The sequence below is a fragment of the Euprymna scolopes genome, chromosome 30, assembly GCF_053919585.1.
Source record: "Euprymna scolopes isolate OS-2025 chromosome 30, ASM5391958v1, whole genome shotgun sequence".
Taxonomy (NCBI): Eukaryota; Metazoa; Mollusca; class Cephalopoda; order Sepiida; family Sepiolidae; genus Euprymna; species Euprymna scolopes.
Window position 1 is genome coordinate 55921256 of NC_136511.1, and position 27658 is coordinate 55948913.

At 35.1% G+C, this 27658-nt stretch overlaps 1 non-coding gene across 1 annotated transcript; it reads left to right on the plus strand.

The window, feature by feature from the left end:
• Positions 1 to 20638: 20638 nt before the first annotated feature.
• On the plus strand, positions 20639 to 20711 carry Trnar-acg (transfer RNA arginine (anticodon ACG)). Its single transcript has one exon. It is a non-coding gene; the product is annotated as a tRNA-Arg (tRNA).
• The last annotated feature ends 6947 nt before the right edge of the window (positions 20712 to 27658 follow it).

Sequence of the window (27658 nt, forward strand, 5' to 3'; positions counted from 1 at the left end):
CCCTGTCATATAAAAGAACTGAATGCATTTGAGTTACTTACATAATGTCATGCGAGGGGCGTGCAATAAGTAATGTCCCTGACCCACTTCCAGTTGTCTGATCTAGCTGAAATTTTGCATGTGCAATGATTTATATCTCTACGGGTTATGTGTCAAATTACAGCTCTGAACTAATTGTGGTTTCTGTTTTACAGGTGTTTGAACTGAGTCAGGTGTGAAATGGAGCCTGTTGAATGTCGAGCAGTGATCCGGTTTTTGTATTTGAAAGGACGCACACCACAGGAGACTTTTGATGAAATGAAAGAAACTTATGGTGATAATGCCCCATCATATGACCTTGTAAAACGCTGGCATCGTGAATTCAAACATGGCCGGAAGTCTGTGGAAACAACTCCCAGACCTGGTCGCCCCCTTTCTGTCATTGATGAGGCATCTGTCCGTCAAGTTGAGGCTGCCATTTTGGAAGATCGGCGCATTACTATTTGCCAAATAGCCTAAGATGTCAAGATTTGTACAGGGTCTGTGGAAACTATTATTCATGACCATTTGCATATGCATAAGGTGTCTGCCAGATGGATTCACACCATTCCAGAAGCAAGAACGCGTTGAGTGCTCGAGGATGAATTTGGAGATGTGCCAAGAAAATGAATCAAAGTTTTTCAAAAGACTGATTACACAGGATGAAATCTGGGTCCATCACTATGATCCAGAGACCAAAGCCCAGTCAATGCAGTGGAAGCACTTGGACTCACCACCTCCAAAGAAGGTAAGGGTGCAGCCCTCCGCTGGCAAGGTCTCATAGTCTTCTGGGACCAGGACGGAGTAGTGATTACAGATTTCCTGGCAAAGGGTACCACAATTACAGGAGCCTATTATGCTTCACTTTTGAGGAAATTAAGGGAAGCTATCAAAATCAAGAGGCGAGGCAAGATCAGTAAAGGTACCCTCCTCTTGCAGGACAATGCTCCGGTCCACAACTCGCATGTCGCCAGATCAGAAGCACGGGCATGTGGTTATGAAATCCTACCCCATCCTCCCTACTCTTCTGACCTTGCACCCTCTGACTTACACCTCTTCCCAGCCATGAAGTTGTTTTTGAAAGGAAAGCGTTTCCCAGATGATGGAGCCTTGATTTCTTAAATCACGTCGTGGTTGGAGTACCAACTTGAGGTGTTCTACAAAAATGGTCTCCAGAGCTGCATCAAACGTTGGGAGAAATGCATAACTCTGGCTGGTTCCTATGTAGAAAAAGACTAATATCTGTGCCAAGTTTTGTTTCTTTACTGCTATGGGAAGTGGGTCAGGGACATTACTTATTGCACGCCCCTCGTACATTTACACCCCTGTTAATATGTAGGGAGCCAACACATTGTAGACTCCATCGCAAAGGAGATTAAGACAAAGAATATCTCGACTCACTTTTTCTGTTGAAACAACATTTAATTTCGGATACTTTCCCGAATAAAACTTGATTGTGATCATGATCCTGATCTCTAACGTGATCATTCTCCTCAGTCGGCACACACGTTCTGCTTTTTTTTTTTAAATCTTTGTCTTTTCTTCTTTGCCGTGATGTCACTTTGCACATGGCTCAACATTTGCACACAGCCGCCATACGCACGTCCAGGAAAGAAGCCAAAGTAAATAAAATCTAAAAAGAAAACACAATCATACAGTGGAGAATTGAAAAGGAGAAAGAAAAGCAAGTTTCCATTGTAAGAGTAAAAGTTAGAATCATTTATTCAGTGTATTTCATTTCGTGTAAGATGAAAGATTTCGTGTAAGATTGGAATAGTTTAACATGGTAGAACTAGTCGACAAACACAGATTTTTTTGAAGAGAGAAGATTGTGTTCAAAGTACTAATTGTAAAAAATAAGTCGTTAAATATTCATTTAAAACATATAATTACTTATCATGATGTTGTAATAGATATAGCAATGATTTGTTTTTAATTAATATAAACTGCTGCTTAGGTCATTATAAAAAATATTTCGATTTTAAGTCTTCCTAACCGGGGGTCCTGGATATGACTTTAAACTATATCCGATGGTAAGCCCCCAGCTTGCGGGCTTTGGGGAGTGTGGAGCCACCCCTTAATTGCCATTGCTCCCAGGTCCACTCTGACCCGGAGTGGTAGTACCTGTTAGGGTCCCAACTATGGGTTAAATAGAAACCGACTTGAAAAAAACAAATATATTCTACTAAAAAAATTTTCTTCAAAATCACTGAATTCGGCATTAAATAACCTGAAAAGGGTTGATATGCCGTAAAACAAAATCAACAAAAACAATCCTAACCGGGATTTTATCAAAGGAACTAAATAAAAATACATTTTTGTTATTAAACATAATGCTATAGTTTAAAAAAAGGAACATTGGCTAGTTAGAATCAAATATCGACTTATCACATTTATTGCAATATTTTATTATATATACACAATAGTTTCGCCGATATTATTATTATTATTATTATTATTATTATTCTAACACGATCAGCCGATCACTGGCATGTGACTGGCTTCACCTGTTACACTAATCGTCTTAGACACGGTTCCATGATGAGGTAATGATGGGCCAGTCATTAGGGCGTGAGTATGAAGAGGAAACCATACCTGAGATGTTGGATGTGGCTGTGTGGCTCCTTCTTCTCCCAGGAAACGTCTTGACCTTTGATGGCATTCGGGTTGGAATCTTCTATTTTCTTAGGGCCGCTTCATTCTTCAATGAAGGCATTTATAGCAGACACAAAAGAAACGACACGTGACACAATTGTAATATATATTGTATAATCTTAACTATTTATTTTACAAAATATATATTACAATACAATATACAAATTATAGCTAATTTTTACAATTAAACCTAGGCAATAGGCTCGTCAAAACTAACTAACTTATCCTGACTAGTGTTCAGGGAGGGGTGCTCCCGCCCCATTTACGGAGAGACAGAAATATGCATGCTCACCTCATGACGGTCTGGAGAGAAAGAGGTCGAACTGCACGCCAGTGGAACTCTCTACCGCTTGCCTGTTTCCCACCTGACTACAACTTGGACGTCTTCAATTCCAACATAAACAAACTCCTGACAAACCGCCCCCTTAAGTAAGACACTCTATCAAAACCCCCAATACTAATGATTACTACAATACTATCTCATTGATTACTGTACATGCAATAACCCTTATCTCTGAGTGGCCTTCGGGCCTTGATAAGTGGTGACCCCCATGTAAAAAAAAAAAAAAAAATCTAGAAAGAGAATTCTGGGAATGTATTTCTTTGTATCTCTATGCTTATGGCCAAATCACCACTTGGCCATGCTGTAGAGTGTGTTAGCAACCATAGCACTGAAATAATAATAATAATAATAATAATAATAATAATAATAATAATAATAATAATTAAAACGATTTAATAAAAAAAGGATAATATTATAAAGGATTTCTTAGAATATATATATTTTCATTAATTTTCAAGGGAGGTAATTTACTTTAAATTATCTTGAAATTGAGTTCATACATGAAGCATAAATTTATTTTTATGAAAAGTCTTAAGGTTTTTATTAATATTTTCTTTTTTGACTTGAATGATAAAAGAGTTACCATTTCAAATAACTCAGAAATATATAGAGTTTAGTTGACCAAACTCCTCTGTCAGTTTTGGGGCTACAGACATGAAACTTAATATATAGGGTATTTAAACCCATGCAAAACTTTATATTCGGGTTTTAGCCGTGGAAAATCAGTGCAAAAGTGTGGAAATTAAAAAAATTGAATTTGCCAATGAAGGTCGAATGACAGCATTACGAATATGCATGCATAACGTAATAGCTATTGGTTCATGTTTTAATTTTTAGCCTTGCAGTAAACATGTATTTATAGCTCAGGCACTGACATCAAATGAAAACGTAAATCCTAAGCTAAACGTTTTGGGTTCGATTCTAGGCGGTGGCACATGAGTCATTTTTTTGTTTTTAAATTTTTAAAATCATTTATATATATATAGGGTCCAATATAATATAATAATAAATACGAAATCTGCATTAATCAAAATGTCATATTTAAGCGTATTTTATAACGAGGAATGCCAGGCGGCTTGCTAGTATCCATCCATCCAGCATGGCCGCAGCCAAGATTGAACTCAGTACGTGAGTTTGTAGTGCAATTAAGATCTTGTCAGTAGCTGAATACTTGATGCTTTGCCAGAGCTATCAAGGGTATTTTTTATCGAAATGCTATCACTAGATGGGGTGTCTACCATGGCATAAGAGAGTCCCATCTACCCTCGAGAGAAGGATAGACCACGCCAGTTTCTCAATCTGATATTTTACCTCACTAGTATATATATATATATATATATATATATATATATATATATATATATATATATATATATATATGATAAGAATAATGGAAATAGTGTAGTAATAGGAAGTCTCGAAATAAAGACGAAACGTTGATGGACACATAACTCAGTTTGTTCCTTTATATATATATATATATATATATATATACACACACACATATGTGTGTGTGTGTGTGTGTGTGTGTGTGTGTGTGTGTGTGTGATTCACAGCTACTCTTTAATAGACTCTGTTCTTTGTAAATTTGCCAGAGTCTGTTATCTTATAAAATCTTCTTAGATATCTCATATTGATTTCTTTACGATCTTTATACCATTTTATATTTTTGTGTGTTGTGAACAAACCACAGTAAATGAACCTTTCTTACCTTGCATTCCACTCATTTCAGAACATTATACAATCTTTACATTCCTTAAATCGACTGAAAATGGTCATTCGAATTAATATACAGATAATGTTAGTTAGCAAATGGTTGTAGCGCAGTTGATTCACACTTTGGCTCGACTTGTTCCTGTTGTGCTGTGTTTATGGCATCGCTTTCATTAATCTCCTTGGAAAAAATATGAAGCTATATGTCCACTCTTCAGCTATGGGTGAAATAGCAGAATAGACTAGATTCTTAAGCCTTAATAGAGCAGCTAGTCTAGGAGAATAGAATATTTAAAACTGGCAGGTCGCCCGGCGTTGTCCAGTCATAAAATACGCATAAATATTATATTTTAATTCATACAGAAACTGATACATGTGCATGCAATATTATGTTTTTTTTCTAGACAGCTCATTTCTTGTAAGTAAAAAAAAAAAAATACTCGAACTGAGATCGAAACCAAAACCTAACGACAGTGAGTCAAGTACAATAACCATTAGACCAACTTGACACGATTTTAAAAAGTGTTTTCAAACCTATTTATTCTTAACACAAGGAATCTGTAATGTGAATGATTCATGCATGTGCATTCATGTAACAGTTGACAAACAGATAAAAATACGATGACTCCCCATGTACAGATTTTTCAATTTTGACCGCTTAGCATCCCTTTTTTTTTTTTCGGAATGAAAACCGATTAAAAAGTTTTCCACATGTCTGAAGACCCTATATACCAAATTTAAAATCTGTAAATCAAAAATCTATTGAGTATATAGGTTGAGAATTGTCCTCACACATACCCATTTTCACTTTTATAGATATATAGATAACACTTAAATCTGGACAGCACAGGCAGACGTGTGCAAAACAGGAGACTTCGTTGGTGTGGCCACTTTGAATGGATAAGAGTTTTGGGGTCAGTTGATGTAGAACAGTTAAGGTAGTTGTATGGGACCGAAACTTACCTGCATCATAGACTCTTTCAGTACTATATTACAATGTGAGATAACACTCTTAGGGGACACTATTGTAATAGCATAGAATCAGCAGGAGTTCTAGTAGTACACAGCACATGCGACTACCCATATTGGACATCCCTGGATAATAAGCTCCACTTACCCTTTATCCTATCCTTGTAACCTTTTTGGTTAATATATCTTTTTTACACCAAGTCCGTGTTTCCTTTTTTGGTGCCTACTTTGGGTCCATATCAGTAGCAGAAAGAGTTGATCGGAGATAGGTTAGTTTGGAAGTCAGTTTCTTCAAGCCGTTCACCTCATGCCAACATGTAAAACGGATGTTAAATCGATGATGATGATGATGATGATGATCATCATCATCATCATCATGCCTAATAACAACTACAACAACACCTGCAATCAGATAGATCAGTCACAAAGTATAGTTTGTGCCTCTAAGTAGTCATCACATATTTGGTGGTGAGAGTGAGTCATGTCTTCTGCAATTTCCAATCAACTTAAAACAAACCATGCTTGGCAGTTGTTTTATAATCCTAACTATTTTTCAAACTCATCAGGAACAGCTGACAAAAAACCCCTATTATTTGGAGTCAGACAATCTGGTTGGCTTTTTCTATTTTATGACATACTAGCTGGCTTTGTTGGCTTAAAATGGTTTTATGAAATTTAGTATTTGAAATATTTGATATACTAGCGGGGGGGGGGCGGTTTTGCCCGGGCGTAAAATACGCTTAAATATATTTTAATTTGTCTAGATTTCGTATATATTATTAGAGTCGTGATTTCAAAAGTGAAAAAAATGTATTCAAGTGCCATCAACTAGAATCGAAACTGAAACTGTAGCATTAAAAGCTGGTGACGTTATCACTGTACCAACGTGACACGCATGATGATGAATGTACAAAATATTTAACGATTTTTTCAATTTTTACCCATTTTTTACCCCTTAAAAACAATTTTAACAGGCTAAAAACCCATTAAAAAAATCCAATCATTTGAGGCCCCTAGCGCCGCTTTGCGACTTTTAGTTTCGGAGGAGATAGAGTTTGAAAATATGGAGACAGACAGACAAATAGTCTTTTATATATTAGATTAATGAATTAACAATAACAAATATTTCATGCATAACTTTGTTGTAAAACCGGAAACAAAATATTTCTCATTTATTCGTATAGATAAACATTTGATTAATTTCGATACAAATTTATTTATCTTTTAAGTGTGACCGTACATGAAAGAAAGAAGAAATCAGTTTTTCTTTTCACTTGCAATTTAGAAATAGATTGTAACTTGTTGAAAATCAAGAAGATTCCTCTAAAGGAAAAGAAACATTGAACACAAACGCTGAATATTTGTCGAGGAAATGAAACAATATTGTAAAACGTAGATTCCATGAACAAAACTTCTTTCTTAGAATTGCACACCTGCGGAACCCTCTTCCGTTTGCGAGCTTTCCAGCTGACGACAATATGACCGTCTTCAAGTCCAACGTAAACAAGTTCTTGATGAGCCGTTCCCCTTAAGTAATCCAATTTATCAAATTTACACTTCTAACGATTACTATGATATTGTTCCATTGACTAGTGTACACTCTTTAAATCTTATCCTCGACTCGCCTCTGGGCCTTGATAAGTGGTGACTCCTATGTAAAAAAAAAACCCAAAAATAACAAGCAAAAAAAAAAACAGAACTATTCGTTGTATTAAAAATCAATTTAATCATTCAATTAAATAAATAAATAATAGTTAATTAATAAAATGTTCGTTTTTTATTGGTTGGTTGGTTTGTTTTACGGCATATCAACCCTTTTCAGGTTATTTAATGCCGAATTCAGTGATTTTGAAGAACGATTTTTTAATATAGTATATTTGTTTTTTTAAGTCGTATTCTATTTAACCCATAGTTGGGACCCTAACAGGTGCTACTACTCCGGTTCAGAGTTGACCTGGGAGCAATGGCAATTAAAGGGTGGCTCCACACTCCCTAAGGCCTGCAAGCTGGGGCCTCACTATCGGATATAGTTTAAGGTCATATCCAGGACCTGTTCGTTTTTTAAATTAATATGTAAATTAGTTAACTTTGCGATTGATATCGCATATACATAGGCATTATGTAAAAATGATGTTGAGCTTGTTTGTGTAAATTTGAATTAGCTTATTTTAATTTTATCGTTAGTGCGAGAAATAGGACCAACTTTCACATTCAGATCAACCATTGTTTTTAGTTATTTCATGCATAATCGCAAAACCCAATAGAAACGATTATTTGTATGTGATTAAGTGAACACGCATTTCTATTTTACCTCTTTCTATGGTAACTGCTCGACTAAGCACCCACCCATCTTCCCATAAAACATCCGCAGCTAGAATTCGTCTAGCAGCACACACTGTAAAGATTTTTCTTTCTTCCTCTGTATACCGTAACTAAACAAAATTTTCATGCGCAAAAAATTTATTTTCAAGAACGTCTCATGTGTGGAATACAATCCTATGGGGCTGCTTCCCAGCTGATTACAACATTGTCGCTAATGTTAACAAATTCTTGTTGAAATGCCTGCTTAAATAATCAAATTCTGCCCATTTCGCTCATTTCCAATCATTTCAAGTTGGTGTTCATTGTCAACTAATATTAACCTTTGTCTTCTTTATAAATTTGCACTTTAATAAGTGGTGCCAGATTAGTATAAAAATGGCGAAAAGAGAATGCTTATTCAGAACCTAGTCACAGGCCATGTTGACATCTTCCAGCAGTTTAAGGTAAGTAGCCGGAAAAGTTGCTGGAAAAAGCAGACGTGAACATTGGCGGATGATCAATACAAAACGCTGAAAACAAAACTTTTACCCAAGAAGATAAGACTTACCCTTACACTTGACTTAGTTTAATTATATGAAAGAAATTTTTGTTTTTAGGGAAAATTACATAATTTTTCTTTTTCAAAAAATGTTTCAAAGAAATAAGGCGAAAACATGGAAACAACAATGAACGAAAATTACAAGTTGTTTTCTTTTTTCATCTTGGACATTTTGTTTGTAAGAAAAGTTTCAATAAGATATTTTCCTTTTTGTAATGACGAAAACAATTTTTATTTAAGTTATAGAAATAACTATGATTGAAAATTTTTTTTCCAAGAATAGTTTCAGATAGATGATTTTTTTTTTCTCTATTAACAGGAACATTATCAGCTTGGCTAATTACATTGGCATCTTCTGGCTGCTTTTCCGGCAGCTTACCATAAACTGCTGGAAGATACCGACGTGACCTTAGGTCAGGTTCTGAATTAGTACCTCTTTCCCATTTAAATCTATTAGACAGTTAAATTAGTTTGCCAACAAAGTAATATATGTTTGGAACAAATTGCTAAATCAAACGAAGAATACCAATAGTGTAAAACATTACTAGATTGATTTGTAATAATGGCAAAAAAAACCCAAAAAACAGAAAGGAATTATGGGAAGTGTCGGATGAAACATTGATGAGGATATAAATAGTATACATAATTTTTTCTTTTACTTTTATTCACTTCAAACCAGACAAGCCACTAAAGCATAAAGAGTTACTGTGATAGGTGCTAGATTTATTAGGGGAGGAGGCAACCTGGGTGCAGAGTTGGGCAGCAAAATGTCTGTTCACATTACATTTAAATTTCTGCATGTTCGTACTATCGAAGAAACAGGGAGTAGGCAAGAAATTCCAAAGGTAACCAATCCGAGAAAAAAAAAGTTATCGGAGTAGAAAATTTTGTAGCATCTAAGGAAGCCAACAGTAAAAAGATACGATTTAACAACTAGTTGGAGGAATTGAGTGTATTTTCGTTTAGCAGATAGAGGTACTGTATATTCGTTGGAGCACATTCTATGAAAATGTAAAGCAAGCACAAGGAAGCAGCACTGTAGCGATACGTTAGTAACTGGAGTTTTATTTTAGACAATGTAAAAGGGGGAGAAAACAGAGGCTAGAATGTGTTAGGTAGTATGGAACCTGTGTAATGGTTAAAAATGTTAGATATTCAAATGTTACATCATGAAAGTCATTGTTTGAATAGAAAAGTTTGAGTGACACCTAAGGGTCAGAAGTGATCCCAAAATGAAACCACATGACTTCCGGATAGAGATTTTCTATTTTTTCCTAGTGATACATCAAGCAAAGGAAATATGTTAGAGACACCATGTCCAATGTATGCACCATGTAGTTAAGTGTAGCTGGACAAGTTATCTATCTATCTATCTATCTATCTATCTATCTATCTATCTATCTATCTATCTATCTAATCTATCTATCTATCTAATCTATCTATCTATCTATCTATCTAATCTATCTATCTATCTATCTATCTATCTATCTTCCAACTATCTATCTAACCTATCTATCTATCTATCTATCTAATCTATCTATCTATCTAATCTATTTATCTATGTAATCTATCTATATATCTAATCTATCTAATCTATCTATCTATCTAATCTAATCTAATCTATCTATCTATATATCTATCTAATCTATTTATATATCTATCTAATCTATCTATCTAATCTATCTATCTATATAATCTAATATATCTATCTATCTATCTATCTATCTATCTAATCTAATCTATCTATCTATCTATCTATCTATCTATCTAATCTAATCTAATCTAATCTATCTATCTATTTATCTATCTATCTAATCTAATCTATCCATCTATCTATCTAATCTAATCTATCTATCTATTTTTCTCATGCATATGCAAGCAACCTGTCTCTCTGTTTTTTTTCTGTGACTGTTCTTTTTAAATAAACCTTTCTATAGATTAACATTGACATTCAAGCGGTTTTATCAGCAGATTTGGATCCTAATGAGTATATAATCGTTTATACACATATCGATAAGTGAAAACGTAACAAATATAACTAACAAATGGTAATAATATGATAATAGAGCGGTGTGTTTGTTTTTGTAAATTGAAAACAGTATCCCTAAATAAATGCCATCTCATCAATCAAACACAAACAATTAAAATGTCTGTCTCAACCCTAACAGTTTTTCTAGCCAAAGTAGATAAGTTAAACGATTAGATAGAGCGAAAAAAACGCTCTTTAAAATGAGATATAAAAAACGCTCTTTAAAATGAGATATAAAAAACACTCTTTAAAATGAGATATAAAAAACGCTCTTTAAAATGAGATATAAAGTAAGGGTATTATAACTAAAACTTACTTGAAAATACATCATTTGCCATGAAAATTTATAATTCCACAAGAACTTTCTTTTTAACCTAATATATATATATATATATATATATATATATATATATATATATATATATATATATATATATATATATATATATATATTGGACTCTTCGATCGATTTAAACGCATGAGCTTCCGCCACAACAACTAAGTTACTTAGAAATCCCCACAGATGATCTGTCTATAGTGGTGAAGGCTTTGAATATAACCAACCACACTTTTTAGTATTACTGCTAATCTTTGTCGGCGCAGATGATTGCCACAGGACAGAGTATACAGTAGACTGCAGGTTTGTTCATCAGAAATGCATTTCTTAATGAAAACTGGGGGTGCATCTCTCCCAGTGAATTAATGCGCCGTCAGATACCAACGTGTGTGGTACGGCATAATCAGATTACCAGATTACTAAAGTTAAGCAACATTGAGCCTGGCCAGTAGCAGATGGGTGACTATTTGGGAAGGCCAGGCACTGTATGCATCATGCCGAGTCATAGAATATATATATATATATATATATATATATATATATATATATATATATATATATATATATATATATATATATATATATATGGCGATTAAGCTACACTGAATATTCTGCGTTTCATCCACTATAGGATTCGTCAGGCTTATGCGCGAATTCTGTGGTTGCTTCTTGTTTTTATATATGTTGAGGATTTCTAGTTAGCCAATCAGCTTTCTAGTATCCACCGCGCCCTTTCCTATCAGCCAATGGGCATGCATTTTATCGAACAAAGGATCTGTTTTAGAACTAGGTTAGTGGTTTAAGGTAGACATTTTCCTTCCTTTTTTTTATATATATAAAATATATCTATGTGTACACACACACATGCACATATATATACATACATATATATATACATATATGTGTGATCGTTTATGTATATTCATGTTTATTTAATTTATTTATTTGTTTGTTTTCTATTGTTATTGTTAGTTTTAAAGCTATTTTGTATCGCTATCCTAGAGTAAGTTTTATTTTGTGAACACAGTTGTTTGCTATTTGTCGTCTACAGTTTAATAGATTTTGAGGTTCTTTAAAGTACAGGAGAGCAAATTTTTCATGGAGGCATAATTTACATGGGTCGTCTAAATGTCTGCGCGTGATAGCTTGTCTCATTATTTTTCATTCAACTACCGGCGAATGTCGGCTTTCTTTAAGTTCCCAGTATTTATTCGCTAGTTTTGTTTTTATACGGTGTTTTTTAGCTACTTTTAGCTCCTAAAACAAATGAAGTAGTTATATACACACACACACACACACACACACACACACACACACACACACACATATATATATATATATATATATATATATATATATATATATATATATATATATATATATATATATATGTACTTGCCTTGCCGTGAAAGTAAGTAAATCATAGACATGTCCCTTTTTCCTGCGATTCTCATGGATTTCTCTGTTGAGAAGAGATCGACTCCAAAACGATTTTGCTTTCTAATCAAATATGTTTTTCGATTTTGTGCATTAGATCCATTGCTCTTTCTGTTTCTTATAAAGTCGATTTTCTCTATCATCCCAAACACTTTCTCATACCCGAGGCCATTCTCTATCTCTACAAATTTACTATCAGACCATGTATGGAGTACTGTTGCCATATTTCGGCTGACGAATCTCTGTCCTATTTTAAGGTTCTTGATAAGGTCCATAGACATATGTTATTTAATTAGCCTCACCCTTTTTTATCTGCCCCCTTTCTCACAGACGTGATCTTGCTAGTTTCAGTGTTTTCTACAAATACTATTATGACGTATGTTCTTCAGAATTGCCTGATCTATTCCCTGCTTCTTTTGTTCCATCTCGTTTGATTCGTTAGTCTAGTGGTCTCCATTAATTCGCTGTTTTGATACCTCATTTTAATACAGCTTCCTATTTCAGTAGCTTCTTTTCAAGAATTGCAGAACTCTCTTTCTACAGATTGTTTTTTTTTAAGACTGAGGCCAATAAGCATCTCCTGTCTTTGCAATACTCATCTTTCATTCTTATTAGTTTCTTACATCAAGTGGCTTCATGTTCTGTCAGAAGCGATTTCCATACACAAAATATATTTTTAATGTGATTTCTTTACATAGCTGGAGTCTAGTAGCCAGGAAATATGTCCAAACCGTATTACTCTTCTTTTCTTTTTTCTTTTCGAATAACATCGTTAATGGATATCATGTTATTTGATATCTTCCTTGTATCTGAATTTCTTAGTCTCACAATATTACACCAAAGTTCTTAAACCTTTCATTTCACTCACGCTCTGCCAATTACAATTTCATACTACAACAGTACAGAGTTCAATACAATAGATCCTATTAGATTTTAATCCAGTCTAGCTAATTCCATCGTCCAAGATAACATCTATTAGGCCAAAGATGCACACCCTTTAATGATATATTATTTGCGGCAGTTTTTAAAATTAATTCATCATAATTTTCAGTTTATACACATTATCCTATATTTAATTGCTCAATAATTGCTCAATAAGCCCGTGCTTTGCTCCAAAAATACAACAATATGACTGTTCCTATTTACAATGCCTCCCCACGGGACAAAGTTAGACACCAGGGTCGTTTTTTAATGTGGAGAAAAGCAACAAAAATAAAAATTGTCTCAGTCGTAAAGGATTTCTCCTCCACTGACAGAGAACAAGAAATTGAAGTGTAGCATCGGAAGAACAGATACTACACTTTGATCTTGACCCGAATGGATGGAACATGGATGCGTGTGTGTGTGCATACTATTTAAAATCTACTTCATTGGACTGGTCATATCATCAGGATGCCAAAACAAATCCTCTACACTTACATGAGCCAAGTCAGATGATCTCGCCAAGACAGGATACATAGACATTGTAAGACAATTCCAAGTTCACTGTAAAATCAACACTGACTCCTGGGAAAAAGGTTAGGGGAGAAATACTGAGTTTCAAGTGTCTGTTTGTTGGTTTGTGTTTGAAATACCATTTTAGTTGGCCGGTCGCACTGAAGTCTGTAATAATATGTCAAAAAGAATATAACAATAATTCTAATTTATTATTTGTAACCAACATTGTCTCATTGTAAAATTCTTATGAAGATCGGATCAATTTAAAAAAAAAAAATGATTTGTTTCGGCAAACCTTAAGTAGGAAGACCTACCCTGGTGTATTTGCGGTAATATGGTGACTGATAACCCTAGCTAGAACTAGCATAGACCAGCAAAAGGTACAGTGACGAGCATGGCCAAAGATGCCCCCCCTCCATTTTTGAGTAGCCCCGTGCTTAATTTTTTTTTTCATTTTTGTCTTTTGTACAGTTCGGAAAATATATAACTCAATTTATATACCAAGTTACTGACACGTGGACAAAAGAAAGCCAAAAGACATACAGTACATTAATTAAATAAAAATAAATCTGTTTCTGAATTTTTGACATGAGGATTGTTTATTTATACTTAGATTCTTTGGACTACTGTTTTCATCTTGAGTGTCATTTTCACAACGTTTCGGTCGATGTCACCTCCGACCTTCTTCAGGTATATATTTTCGAATTCGGGAATCTACACGGAATTTCGAACAAAATCCTTTATTTAATTCATGGGAGTAACGTGCTTTCGATCTGTCAATCATGACTGGATAGAGGTCCTAAGTAATTTGCAATTGTATTTTCAGTGAAAAATGTCCTTTCAACCTTTATTGTTTTTAAATAAAACAAGCAAAATCTAATTATTTAACCGGGGTTTCCCAACCTTTTTTGGCAAATGCCTCCTTTAGAACACTCGGATACCTACTACCGCCCTCTCTCTACATGTTAGTAGTAAGTAGTAGTGGCAGTATATAATAAAAGTGAAAATCTAATATATAAATGACTATATGTCTGTCTGTCTGTCTGTCTGTCAGTCTATCTCCATATTTTCAAACTCTATCTCCTCCGAAACTAAAAGTCTAGCTAATTTTCATATTCTTTTAAATATTGATTTTAATTAATTCCCTATTGTTTTTTTTTTTTTTTCCGGTTTTCTTATGGAAACGTTTTGGTTTCGATTCTTGGTTGTGGCACATGAGTACTTTTTTAACTTTTTAAATCATTATTATCTGATTGGTTCAATATAGTATAATAATAAGTAAGAAATCAGCATTAATCACAATGTCATATTTAAGCGTATTTTGCGACCGGGCAATTCCGGGTGGCCTACTGGTATACAATAAAACTTAGCCACAAGAAACTGTGGCATAACGAATACTACTACTACTACTACTACTACTACTACTACTACTAGGTATAGTAATAGTACTAGGTAAAATTCAGTTTTAAATGACACTCTTCTGGAGGTTGATGGTTCACTCCTCAAGTGGGTGATACTAAGAATACAATTGTGAATTACTTAAGATTTCTACCTGGTCATGGCTGACAGAACAAGAACATGCTACTCCCGTGGATTAAATAAATGGTTCCATTTGAAATTCGGTGTAGATCCCCGAGTTTGGAGATGACATCGACTGAAACGTTGTGAAAATGGCACTCAAGATGAGAACAATAGTCCAAAGAAACTAAGTATAAATAAACAATCCTCATGTCAAAAAATCAGAAACGGATTTATTTTCTATTTAATTGGTGTACTGAAGAAGGTCAAAGGTTACATTGGCCGAAACGTCGTGAGAATAACACTCAAAATGAGAATAGTAGTATGAATAATTCAAATAATAGTAAAACGAAGCTATTGTGAAATAATGATTGGCGGTTTGCCAAAAAAGGAGGCCGGCTGATTCTGCCTAGGAGTGGAAAGACGTATATTTTGTTGAATCTCTGAAGACTTGCTTCTTTATTCTTCCACAGAAAGCCACTCCCTACCCGTTTACATGATGTCGTTGTCTGAACTGTTTTTCTATTTTGCCGCCTTATCTATCACTCCCTAACAATGAACAATGTACTGCATCAATAATTTTATACTTGTGCCAAGTATTTTTTTTTTATATATATAAACTGGTCGTTATTCCTGTCTCCTACATTATATATGGAATGCAGTTACTACACTTAATTCTATTTAAATTAGTTATTTTTAATAAAATTGCAAAAAATCGCAATTTAAATGCTTTTAAATTTGAACGTCATATCTATAATAATTGTCACTAGCAAATATATTCTGCCCCTGGTAAAATAGTTTTACTAACCTGGGAAGATGGTATTGTAACAGAGTGTGGACGCGCGTATGACAGCTGTATGCAAATGACCGAGGCATATATGCGAGGTGATGTCACGGTAGGGAAGAAGGAAAAAGATTATAAAAAGAAGAAGGTTTGTGCAGACTGATGATCATGTTAGGGAGAGGACATAGATAGATGCGTTACACACACACACACACACACACACACACACACACACACACACACACACGCACGCACGCACGCACGCACGCACACACACGCACATGCACACACACGCACACACACACGTACACACACACACACGCACACACACACACACACGCACACACACACACACGCACGCACACACACACACACCGAGAGTTTAAATTTGAATGTCATATCTATAATACTTGTCACTAGCAAATATATTCTCCCCCTGGTAAAGTGGTTTTGTATAAATATACATTTATTATACATTTAGTCCAGTAAACTCATTAAAACTATGATTCATACACTGCGAGATTTTTTAAGCAAGAACTATAGATCCCTACAATCTGAATATTCCAAGATTATGGATATCCACACTAACATTGAATTTATGGATTTTACTCTAGTTTGAACCCACTTGTTTGGATCTTGTTACTCTCTAATTACATCTTCATACATGGTAGAATACCCTTTATTATCTCTCTTTCTCTCTCTCTCTCTCTCTCTCTCTCTCTCTCTCTCTCTCTCTCTCTTTATATATATATATATTTATATATATATAATATTACTTTACTTATACTTTCACGCTTTCAAATTTTGTGCTAAACAATAAAATTATAGCTAGTCTGTTTAGAAATTATTTTGCCAACTGTGTAATAAAGCACAGACGTGTGTATGATAGCTGTGTGCAAATGTCTGAGCTGTGTGCGGGGTGACGTCACAGCAAAGAAAAAGGTAAAAAATTATAAAAAGAAGAACATGTGCGCAGACTAATGATCATGTTAGAGAGAGGACAGAGATAGATGTGTTACATGCATGGACCGAGAGTGACCAGTTCGAACAAGAGACAAGGCTTTATTCTGGAAAGTATCTGGAAATAAATTCCTGTTGTTCTAATGGAAAAAATGAGTCGAGTTATTCCTTGTCTTAGTTTCCTTGCGACTGTCTGCATACAACATATGGATCCTGAGTGTGGACGTGCTATTATGGTAAACGAAGATATACTACACCATCCCAAAAGAGGAATTAATGTCTGGAAGGATGGTATCATGGCGAAGAAACATATACTATCCTACCCACAAATGCGGAGGTAATACCTAAGAGAATTGACCACAAAACAAAAAGGCAATGCATGGAATGATAGTCTCACATGACAACAGAACAGTACCATGAACAAAGCTTCCTGCCTAAAACTGCCTGTCTGTGGAACTCTGTTCTCCTGGCCTGATTTTTAGCTTACTACAACATGATTGTCTTCAAGTCCAATGTAAAGAACTTCTTGTTTAGCTGTCTACTTAAATAATAAAATTCTACCCAATTTCAACCACTAACGACCACTACACTATTGCCTCAATGACCACCGTACACTCATAAACCCTATCCTCAAGTGGCTTTCGGGCCTTGATAAGTGGTGCCTCCTTTATAAAAAAAAAAAAAGCTATATTACCCATAAACGATGAGGTAATGTTTGGGAGGATGGTCTCATGACAACAAAACAGATACTACACGACCTCCTCTAAAAACGACGAGGTAATTTCTAAAAGGATGGCATCATGACAACAGAACAGATACTACACTCTCCCCAATATAATAAGTGTTATTTTCATATATACATTACAGGTTCCTTCAGTCTTCGACAGAAGACTATGGATTATGTATAATCTAGACTATGGATACCCACGAAGGAATGCCTGCGCTTGAAATTTTTGTGACAGGAGGTGCACAATTTCCAACCACGCCTCTCCTGAGTCGACCTTGTCAAATATCAGTGGCAAGTGAAGTGTATGTGCAGTACGACTGGAAACAAATGCCGAGATAAGCGAAGAGCACATACAGTGCCTAGAATTCCCAAATGATCACCCATTTAGTACTAACCAGGCTCAAAGTTGCTTAACGTCGGTGATCTGACAAGAACCGATGTGTCTACACGATTATGCCGTATATATACATTACACTAATTTTAATTCTACCTTTGTCATTCCCTTTCTTAAATGGCGATATATAATGGATATATTTATAGCTGAAGCATAAACGATGTCAATTCGTATAAAATATCGACTGACACTGATTTCGCCTTTGACATTGCACTAATTAACTAATTAATTGTAGATGTCCAACATCTTCTACAATTTTTTGAACAAGCCTCTAATTCTGTTGGTTTGTAACTCAGTGAGACAAAAATTAAATATAGTGTGAAGGAGTAATCCCCCTTTAATATTTCAGCCTATAAATACACTATTGCCCCCCCCCCCGCCTCACACTAAGTGCAGTAGTGCAGTCTTAAATAGTATAGTTTCAGCTTCAGACATGTTGTTCGTCGGTCGGTTAGGTCCCCTTAATCTTGACTTTGCTGTTGAATTTTACAGTGATATTGAAAGCTGAAGAGTTCAGTTCAGCGGCTGCTTGTTTTTTTTTTTTTCTTCTTTGTTAGTTATGAATGAGTAGGACTGAATTGAAAAAAGATAGACTGCTGTTAGAGAGTTCTGATAAACCTAGGCAAGATAATATTAGCCAATCACTAGGTTAGCAGAAGAAAGTGGAATCTCGCAGTTTGCAGCGATTTGATGCTGTTCACCTTTCATATTGACACATAATATGGCTACTTTGAAACTCTCAAATTAAATGGCGATATATGACAGATATTTATATCTGAAACACAAAAGACGTTAGTTAGTGTTGGGGACGCATCCCAATTACCAGGAATAATGAACTATTTCATGACGTCATTTCCGTCCATGACGTCACTTTCGGGTGACGAGAAGGAATATTTACATATCGATTACCACTTTTATGTATTTTGTTAATACATCTTTATTTAATTGTTACTGCGTCTTTCTTGTCATTTATTTAACAACTAACACCACAACAATTAGTATGAAATATCGACTGACACTGATTTCACCGATGACATTGTGTAACGCAGCCGTCACAAACAAACAAAAGGAAAGAAATAAACAAAACCCCGTGTCTGCACGTTTGCCTTTTTTTTTAAACAAAAGTTATCGTTCCTTTCTCATCTCAACACCACTTAAAAGTCTCTTGCCATTATCCATCTCGCCCGCTGTACACTTTTCTTCATCCTCCAACCACATGCCGGCCACATCTGGCCCATTCTCATCCTCAGCTTTACACGTTCATTTTCTTCAACCCGCACTTTCCTTTCCCCCAACCATGTGGTGTATTTTTCTCTTTTTTTTCCTTTTTCTTCTCGCGCACACTTCCTAATTTGCATATACACATTTTTTTGGCTACTGCTACTAATCTTTGTGCAAGCCAGCCGTCCTTTCCTGCTGCTGTTGATATTTTCCCACGCGCTCATATGCACTGTGTTACAGTTGCACTAATTAGTCAGTTCCTTGCAAATGCACAGTCTCTTCTACAATATCTTGAGCAAGCCTCTAACAGTATTAGTTTGTAAGTCAATGAGACAAAATTTGAATCTATGAACGTATGCTCGTCTTCCAACTCAGATCACAATATCAAAATAATGAATCAAACGCCACTAAAACACGTCGATGATTATAAGTGCCTAGGATCTTTCGCTGTATTTTCATTCAAAGATTTCAATATAAGAAAGGGGATAGCATGGTTTCCTCCTAATGATTTGAGAAAAATATAGACATCACATCTCAGCAAAAATATCGCATTGAAAACTTTTAAAGCTATACTATTAGTAAAATTCTAAACGTTTATTTATTTATTTATGTGTGTGTGTATATATACCAATAAAACTTTCGAACGGATGCACTGAATTGAAAATTCTTTTTTTCCCTGAAAGGTGTGAGTCCCTAGAGTGTCCTTATCTATATATGGTTCGTAACGAACAACGCCGAGTAACACAAAAAGCCCGAAATAAGGGGTTTGGGACTGTTTCGTGCAATTGTCGAAAAAGTTACCTGTCCATGTCAACGGAATTTAGCACTGTCTGAGCTCCAATCTCTAGTCCCCCCTCGCAAATCTTTTACGAAAAACACCTGTCTAGCTGAAACCACTGTCAAAAATTTTCCCCACTCTTTATCTGTGCCTAAATCAAAAGGTAGATTCCATGAACAAAGCTTCTTTCTTAGAACTGCACGCCTGTGGAACTCTGTTCCGTCTGCTTGCTTCCCACCTGACTACAACATGGATGTCTTCAAGTCCAACGTAAACAAATCTTGATGAACCGCCCCTTAAGTAAGTAAACTTAAGTAAACATTTTTATTAAACCCCCACACTAACGTACTGTACATGCAATAACCCTTATCTCTGAGTGGCTTCCGGGCCTTGATAAGTGGTAATCACCTTGTAAAAAAAAAAAAAAAGTCATGGTAACATCATTCAGCATACGGACAGGACTTGTGGCGCAATGGATAACGTGTCTGACTACGAATCAGAAGATTCCAAGTTCAAATCCTGGCAAGTTCATAATAATTTTAATCATCATTTTATCCAACGTTTACTCATTATCCTTACCCTTAGTTAGGGTATTTTTGTTTTTTTTTGTGATTTTGTTTTGTGCATATGGGAATTTCCCATACTCCGAGTCACAGGGTAAGCGTTGATAGTAAGACGATGCTGAGTGTACATCACATCTCAGCAAAAACATCACATTGAAAACTTTTAAATATATAATACAATACATCCTCCTCTATGCTTCAGAAACATGGACACTTTCCAAAAAAGTTTGAAACACGCCTGAATGGCGCATATACCAACCTTTTCATGAGAGACGAAAATCTCTCATGGAACACCCATCTGACCAAACAACAAATCTATGGCGAACTTCCATTTGCATCATCTATTGTCAAAGCATCACGTGTTTAGTTCGCAGGTCAACGTTCTAAAGCAGTAAATGAAGTTATTGCTTCCTTACTTATGTAGAACCCTACTACGAACGGCAGGAGTATAATGCTCACATACCCACATATCATTGAAAGGGATGCTAATGGTGAGAGGCTGGACCTGGAAGCAATCATGTGAGACCGGGATATCTGGCATAAGTGTTTGAACTCTATCATCTCGACTACGGTCGAAAGATGATGATGATGATGATGATGATGATATATATATATATATATATATATATATATATATATATATATATATATATATTTTAAACATTTACTGCTATTTCGTACAGCTCCAGGTGCTAGGTATGAGCGAAAGAAATAGAAACTTTAAACATGTATGAATTATTTTTGTTGGTTGTCATAGAATCAAATTGTAACTTATAGGCAAAAAAAAAAAATAACTTACAATACTTAGTATGTAAATATTGCTAAGTTTAAAGCAAGAATTTTTTATAATAGATTATCTGTTATTAGATGAGCAGCCATTCAAAACTGGGAGAAATTACTTGCTTATCCATTATCCGAGTTCTGATTGGCTGCTAGTCTATGAATGGATAATCTATTAGGAAAATTCTTGTTTGAATTAAGGAATATTTACATATCAAGTATTAGGAAATTGTATGCCTATAAGTGTCAATTTAATTCTACAGGTGGCTATTTACTTTTTTCATGTATCGATTAGCATCGATTAAAGTAATTCTAATCAACATACTTACAAAAGATTCGAAGATAATCAGCATGCCTGCACATGTCAGCACTTTTGAAGTAGTTGGAAGAGTTAATCGCAATCGGAACCAGGAAAAAAATCGGAACGTTTTGGGGTATCAGAACCAGTATCAGAAATTTCCAAGCAAACAAAAATTTTTTTTTTAAACAACGATTTTTTTCAATTGTTTTTTTTTTTAGCTTAATTTTCCATTACTGGCACTAATCACAAAATGTTAAATATTTATTGATTTTAAACTAGTTCACTAGTATATTTTTTACATTTGTGAAAAATATATGCACATATTACATGAGTTTTTATGGTAACCCAAAAATTAAAAACCAAGAATCGGAATCGGGAATATAGAACAGAGTCATTAATTGTATCAGAATCAACAATAATATTGGAATTGTCCAATCACTTGATAATTATTGATGTTAAAGGCTCACATGAAAATAAATCTGAAATAAAGTTTACATAGTCTCCTTGTAGACATGATCCCAAATGGTAGCCTGTTACCTCCAAGTGACAATATATTTTGTTTGGGGTAAACACCATTATATATGAAAAATGTAAATGTGTAACAAAACGAAGATTTGTGTATGGCAGCAGCAGCAGCAGCAGCAGCAGCAGCAATAGATGTATGCAAATGACCAAGCCATGTCCAAGGTGGCTCGAGAGCAACAGGAAAAGATGCGTCCTAAACATGACTGGACAAAGACAGAGTACCACATGTTCGATACAGCAGAGTCTTGTTAAGCACATCTGAGTACAAGAAGACTTTTGAATAAGAGACAAGGTGTTATTCTGGAAAGTACCTGTAAATAAATGTCTGTTGTTTCAACTGAAAAAATAGTGAGTTGAATTCTTTCCACTTCTTTGTGTCCAAGTGTTGACATGTAACGACATACATTAGAAGTGGACTCTACTTATTCTATCCTACCTCTTTCTCATCTTATCAAATTAATCTAGAGTTGAAAAGGAAAATATACTCTAATCTTGACTGCATAGTTTGTGCCTCTGTTCATGACGAGACTTGACATCAATAAAAAAAAATCTACATCGTCTCAGAAACGACTGAAACAAAAGGTGTTTTGAAGGCTTGACGATGCAGGAATGTACAGTCCTAAGCAGATAAATAAATAATAAAATAATTCAATAATATTTTATTTTGTTTACTCACCCGATTATAGATGGCGTTTTTTCTTTTATTTTTCAACTGTAGATGGTATTTATTCCCCAAGAATCTTTCGAGAGCATCTCTCATCATCAGTAGGTAGAAACGTATATCCACTTTTATATCTATATTATATTTCTTAATCTGTCCGTCCAAACAGAGAAGCAGATATTCAAGACATGTTCAAGACGTAGAGGATTTGAGACGTGTCCAAGACACAAGAGCAGAAATAGACGTATTAAACATGTGGCTTACGAGTGACAGGGAAAGACGTGTCCTAAACATGTCCATACAAAGACAGAGTACCAGGTGCGCGACACGGCAGAGTCTTGTTAAGCACATTGGAGTACGAGAAGACTTTAGAACAAGAGACAAGGTGTTATTCTGGAAAGTACCTGTAAATAAATGGCTGTTGTTTCAACTGAAAAAAGTGAGTCGAATTCTTTCCTTGTCTTTGTTTCCTTGCGACTGTCTGCATACAACGTGTGGGTCCCGAGAGTCGATATGTAATGAGAACGTTAAAAATGCGCGTACAAATTATTGTGAAAATATATTTGCTTTATAGTCAAGTATCGTTGTTTTATTAAATAATCAATTATCCTTAAATAACGAATGCCTGACGGATAGAACTTGTTTATTATATTGCCTTTTTTTAATCTTTTCCCCAATGTTTTAGCGAAGTTATTTTTCTATGGCTTTCTTTAACAAAAAAAATCTAACGCTACAAAAATCAAGCAAAATCTCTTGGGACATTCTGTATAATCATCAAAGCATTTCACGCTTCAGAAACACCTTTCCAAAAAAAAAAAAGACGTATTGTAAGTATAACCTTCTTTGTTCTGAAATGACGCAAAAAGTTGTCGATGAGCCGTAAAACAAAATCAAATCGATCAGATAATTAATCAATGACTTTTGCTGTTTTCTTGTCTGGAAAGAAAGAAAAGGCTTTTTTTTTCATTTCCCTTTCTCTTTCCACCATTTAAAAAGAATGATGGCTTTCTAAAGAAATTCAATCAAGTACTATGAGCAACTCCATACATCTATAAAAGTGAGAACGTGTGCGTGTGTAAGGACAACTCTCAACCTAATAACTCAACAAACGTTTGAAATTTGATATACAGGGTATTCAGACATGTAGAAAACTTTTTAATCCTTTTTCATCCAAAAAAAAAGGGCTGAAAATTTTTGATACTTGGTGGTCATAGGATTTTCATCTGTTTGTCAACAGTTTCACGACTGCACATGCGTGAATCGTTCACATGACAGCTTCCTTATGTTAAGAATAAGTAGGTTTGAAAACACTTTTTAAACATCCTGTCAAGCTGGCCTAATGGTTATCGTACTTGACTCACTGCCTTTAGGTTTTGGTTTCGATCTCAGCTTGAGTATTTTTTTTTTTACTTATAAGGAGTGAACTGTTTAGAAAAACATAATGCTCGCATGCACATGTCTCGGTTTCTTTCTGTTTAATTTTTACTTCAATTTTTTTTAAAAGAAATTTAACGTTATGTTTAATACCGGGCAACGCAGAGTACATTTGCTAGTAAAGATATAAAAGAGAAACTAGACAATGAAAAATAGCTAAAACAATAACTCAAACAGGGTATGAATCCGTGCTTAAGAAAAAGGACTGGTTTAAGCTAGTATCATCGTACCATGGGAATCTTCTGGGTAACAAATGGTTGAAGTAATACTTAACCTTTATAAAGTTGTACACGTTTTACATACAGATTACCATGTGGAAACCCGGAACCCAACACATTGTAGCAGAGTATGTCGCAAGGAACAGAAGACAAGTAATAACTAGACTCCTTTTTTTCTGTAACAATAACATTTATTTCCGGGTACTTTCCTGAATAAAATGTGATCGTCTTCTCTAACATGCTCTCCCTCTCTCCTTTTTATAGTCTTTCTTTTTCCTTACCGTTACATTATTTTGCATACGGCTCAGTATTTTCACACAGTTGCTATATGTGTGTCTGTTTGCGAGCATTTTATGTTTTTATTCTATTTTAATTTTTCTATAACTTACCATATCTCCTCAAGTTGTAAGCACAGAATATATATAGTATATATATTCAATACAGTGAATTAAATGAATTGAATGAATAAAACCATAAAATAGAGACTAACTCACAGAATACGAAAACATCTACAGAGCCAGTAACTTTTCTCTTTTCTTTTTCAAACAACAACCAACATGCCTGAAGACGGTCGAAGGACAATCTGGCAGAAGCGTTGCACAAATAACACTCAAGATGAGAACAATAGTTCAATCAATACAAGTAATATAAACAATCAGCCCTCATCTAAAAACTTCAGAATTTTGAATGAATAATTGTTTTGAAATCAGTCGGTATATTTTTCTATCAAACATTGCTTCATCATCATATCTATATGAATTCAAAGATTCTATTGTTGGCATTGGTTTCTCCGATATTTTTTTCTAGTCAGAATTTTGTCCTAGAAAAGCATCAAGGATTATGAGTAGGACTATGTGAAGGTTATCAACATCTTAAGTAAAAGTTAATTATGTGGAACGAACTGAATTCGAACTTGGTCGTCAGTCCATGTCGTTAACCACTAGACCACTGTCACCTCTCAACATTGCTTATTAAAGGATAATATATTTTGAATAGCAAAACATTACAAAATGCATTCGAATGCGTTTAGGTGGTCCTCATGAATGACTATTGTCTTTATTGTCGATTTCAAGGTTCTTATTCATCAGATCTGCTCGGACAGCCACCCTCGACTTGTTATCCAATCCTACAGGTCGCCACCTTGTAAGAATTTGTGCTACTGTGCTCTTTGCAGTATTTATAATTCCAGCAATGAAAAGGAAGCGTGTTTTCAAAATAATAATAATAATAATAATGATAATAATAATAATAATAATAATAATAATAAAATTGCTATGTTCTTATCAAGTTAATTCATTTATTGTCCGTGTTGTTAACCACTAGACCATGGTCACCTCCCAACATTGCTTATTAGAGGATACCTATGTTTTGAATAGAAAACACTGTATTTAATACACGGATAATAATCTCTATGAGCCTGGAACAGTGTGTCGGTCGGCACTAACCCTATTCGGGTTTAACTGGCTTCCTCTAAAAGAGGAAGTTTCATGGGAGTATGAAATTGACAAGCGGTCCTCAGTCGTATATATATCCCTGTTAGGGGAAATGATGACGTTAGGTTTTCACAACTCTTGCAGGGAGGTGTCGACGTCTTGCTCCATACAGTGGCTGGAATTCCCAAATTGGCCACCCATTTTAGTAATATCAGGCTCAACATTGCTTAACTTGGGTGATCTGATGGAAACCAGTGTGTCAACGTGATTATGCTGTACCCTGGAACAGAGAAAAACTGAAAAAAAGAAAGAAGACACTGAGCGGCTAAGGATTTTTATACTATTTTGTATACTATTTTTATACCCCAAATCAACAAAGATTAGAGCATTCCTGAAATGAACTGGTCCTTGCTGATTGTGGTGTAATGTTGTTCCTGTGCAGTTCTAGGAGATCCACCCTCCCAGGTTTTGCCTTGTTTCTTTGGGAAGAGGTTAGTTTATTGCTAATCGCCTGAGGCATCCTTATACAAGAATGGCGATGGGGCTGCCTGGGCACTTTTTGCAGGTCAGAGTGACCCTCCTCGAAGGTGCTGACTTCTCAATCCCACTTTCCGACCCTGGTGTCACAGTTCTTGCAGTGGGAGAGAACTAAATACCCCCCCCCCCCATCATCTACTTAATTTCTTTGGTTTGGAAGAAAGTAAGGTTTCCCAGAATTAAGTGAAAACATTTGATCAAGCGATTGTTAGACACTTTTAAACTGGACCGAATATGAGTGCAATCATGGTGCAAATGTTCTTTTAAAATTGTAACGTGATGTATAACGTGCTCAAGTATTGTGCCTTTTCAAGAGAACGTTCAACTGTATTCCAGCCGCAATAAGAAATATTAGGAGAGTGCTCCCTCCCCAACACTTTAAAAAAAAACAACTGGACATCTGGCTGGAAAAGATACCTGACCAGCCACCAACACCAGGCTACTCTAGTCCCAACCTCAATTGTCTAATGGACTGGACCTCTGTATGAAATGGACAGCCTGGGTGCAGTGGAGCTCCAGCTCAGCTGTGTCAATAACCTATAGAGTAACATAAACTACAAACTATTCAATACCAATATATTTGTTATGGATGACAATCCCTATTTATATATAAAGTTAAGAATGCATATATGTTTATATATTTCTATGTACAAGATTCACTTTTAAACAAATTAAATGATCATTATGAATTTCTTAAAACAGCCCTAGGCGTAAGGGGTCACAATGTGGAACATATTTAGTTTAAGGTTTATGCAAAGGAGATAAAAAGAGGGTGAAAGCCTTTCGTGAAAATTCAGATGTGCTCGATTTTGTGAAATTTTAACGATATGTATATTTTTAAAAATTTTTTTATTACATTTTCACCCCAAACAAGGCAAATTGCCACTTTGGTGTAGGGGGCTACTATCAGGGGCAACAACTACTGGGGTACTATGGAGGGATTTGGGCAGCAAGATGTCGGTTCACGTTACACTTGAACTTCTGCACGTCAGTACTGTTGGGGAAGCAGGGACCTGGAATGGAATT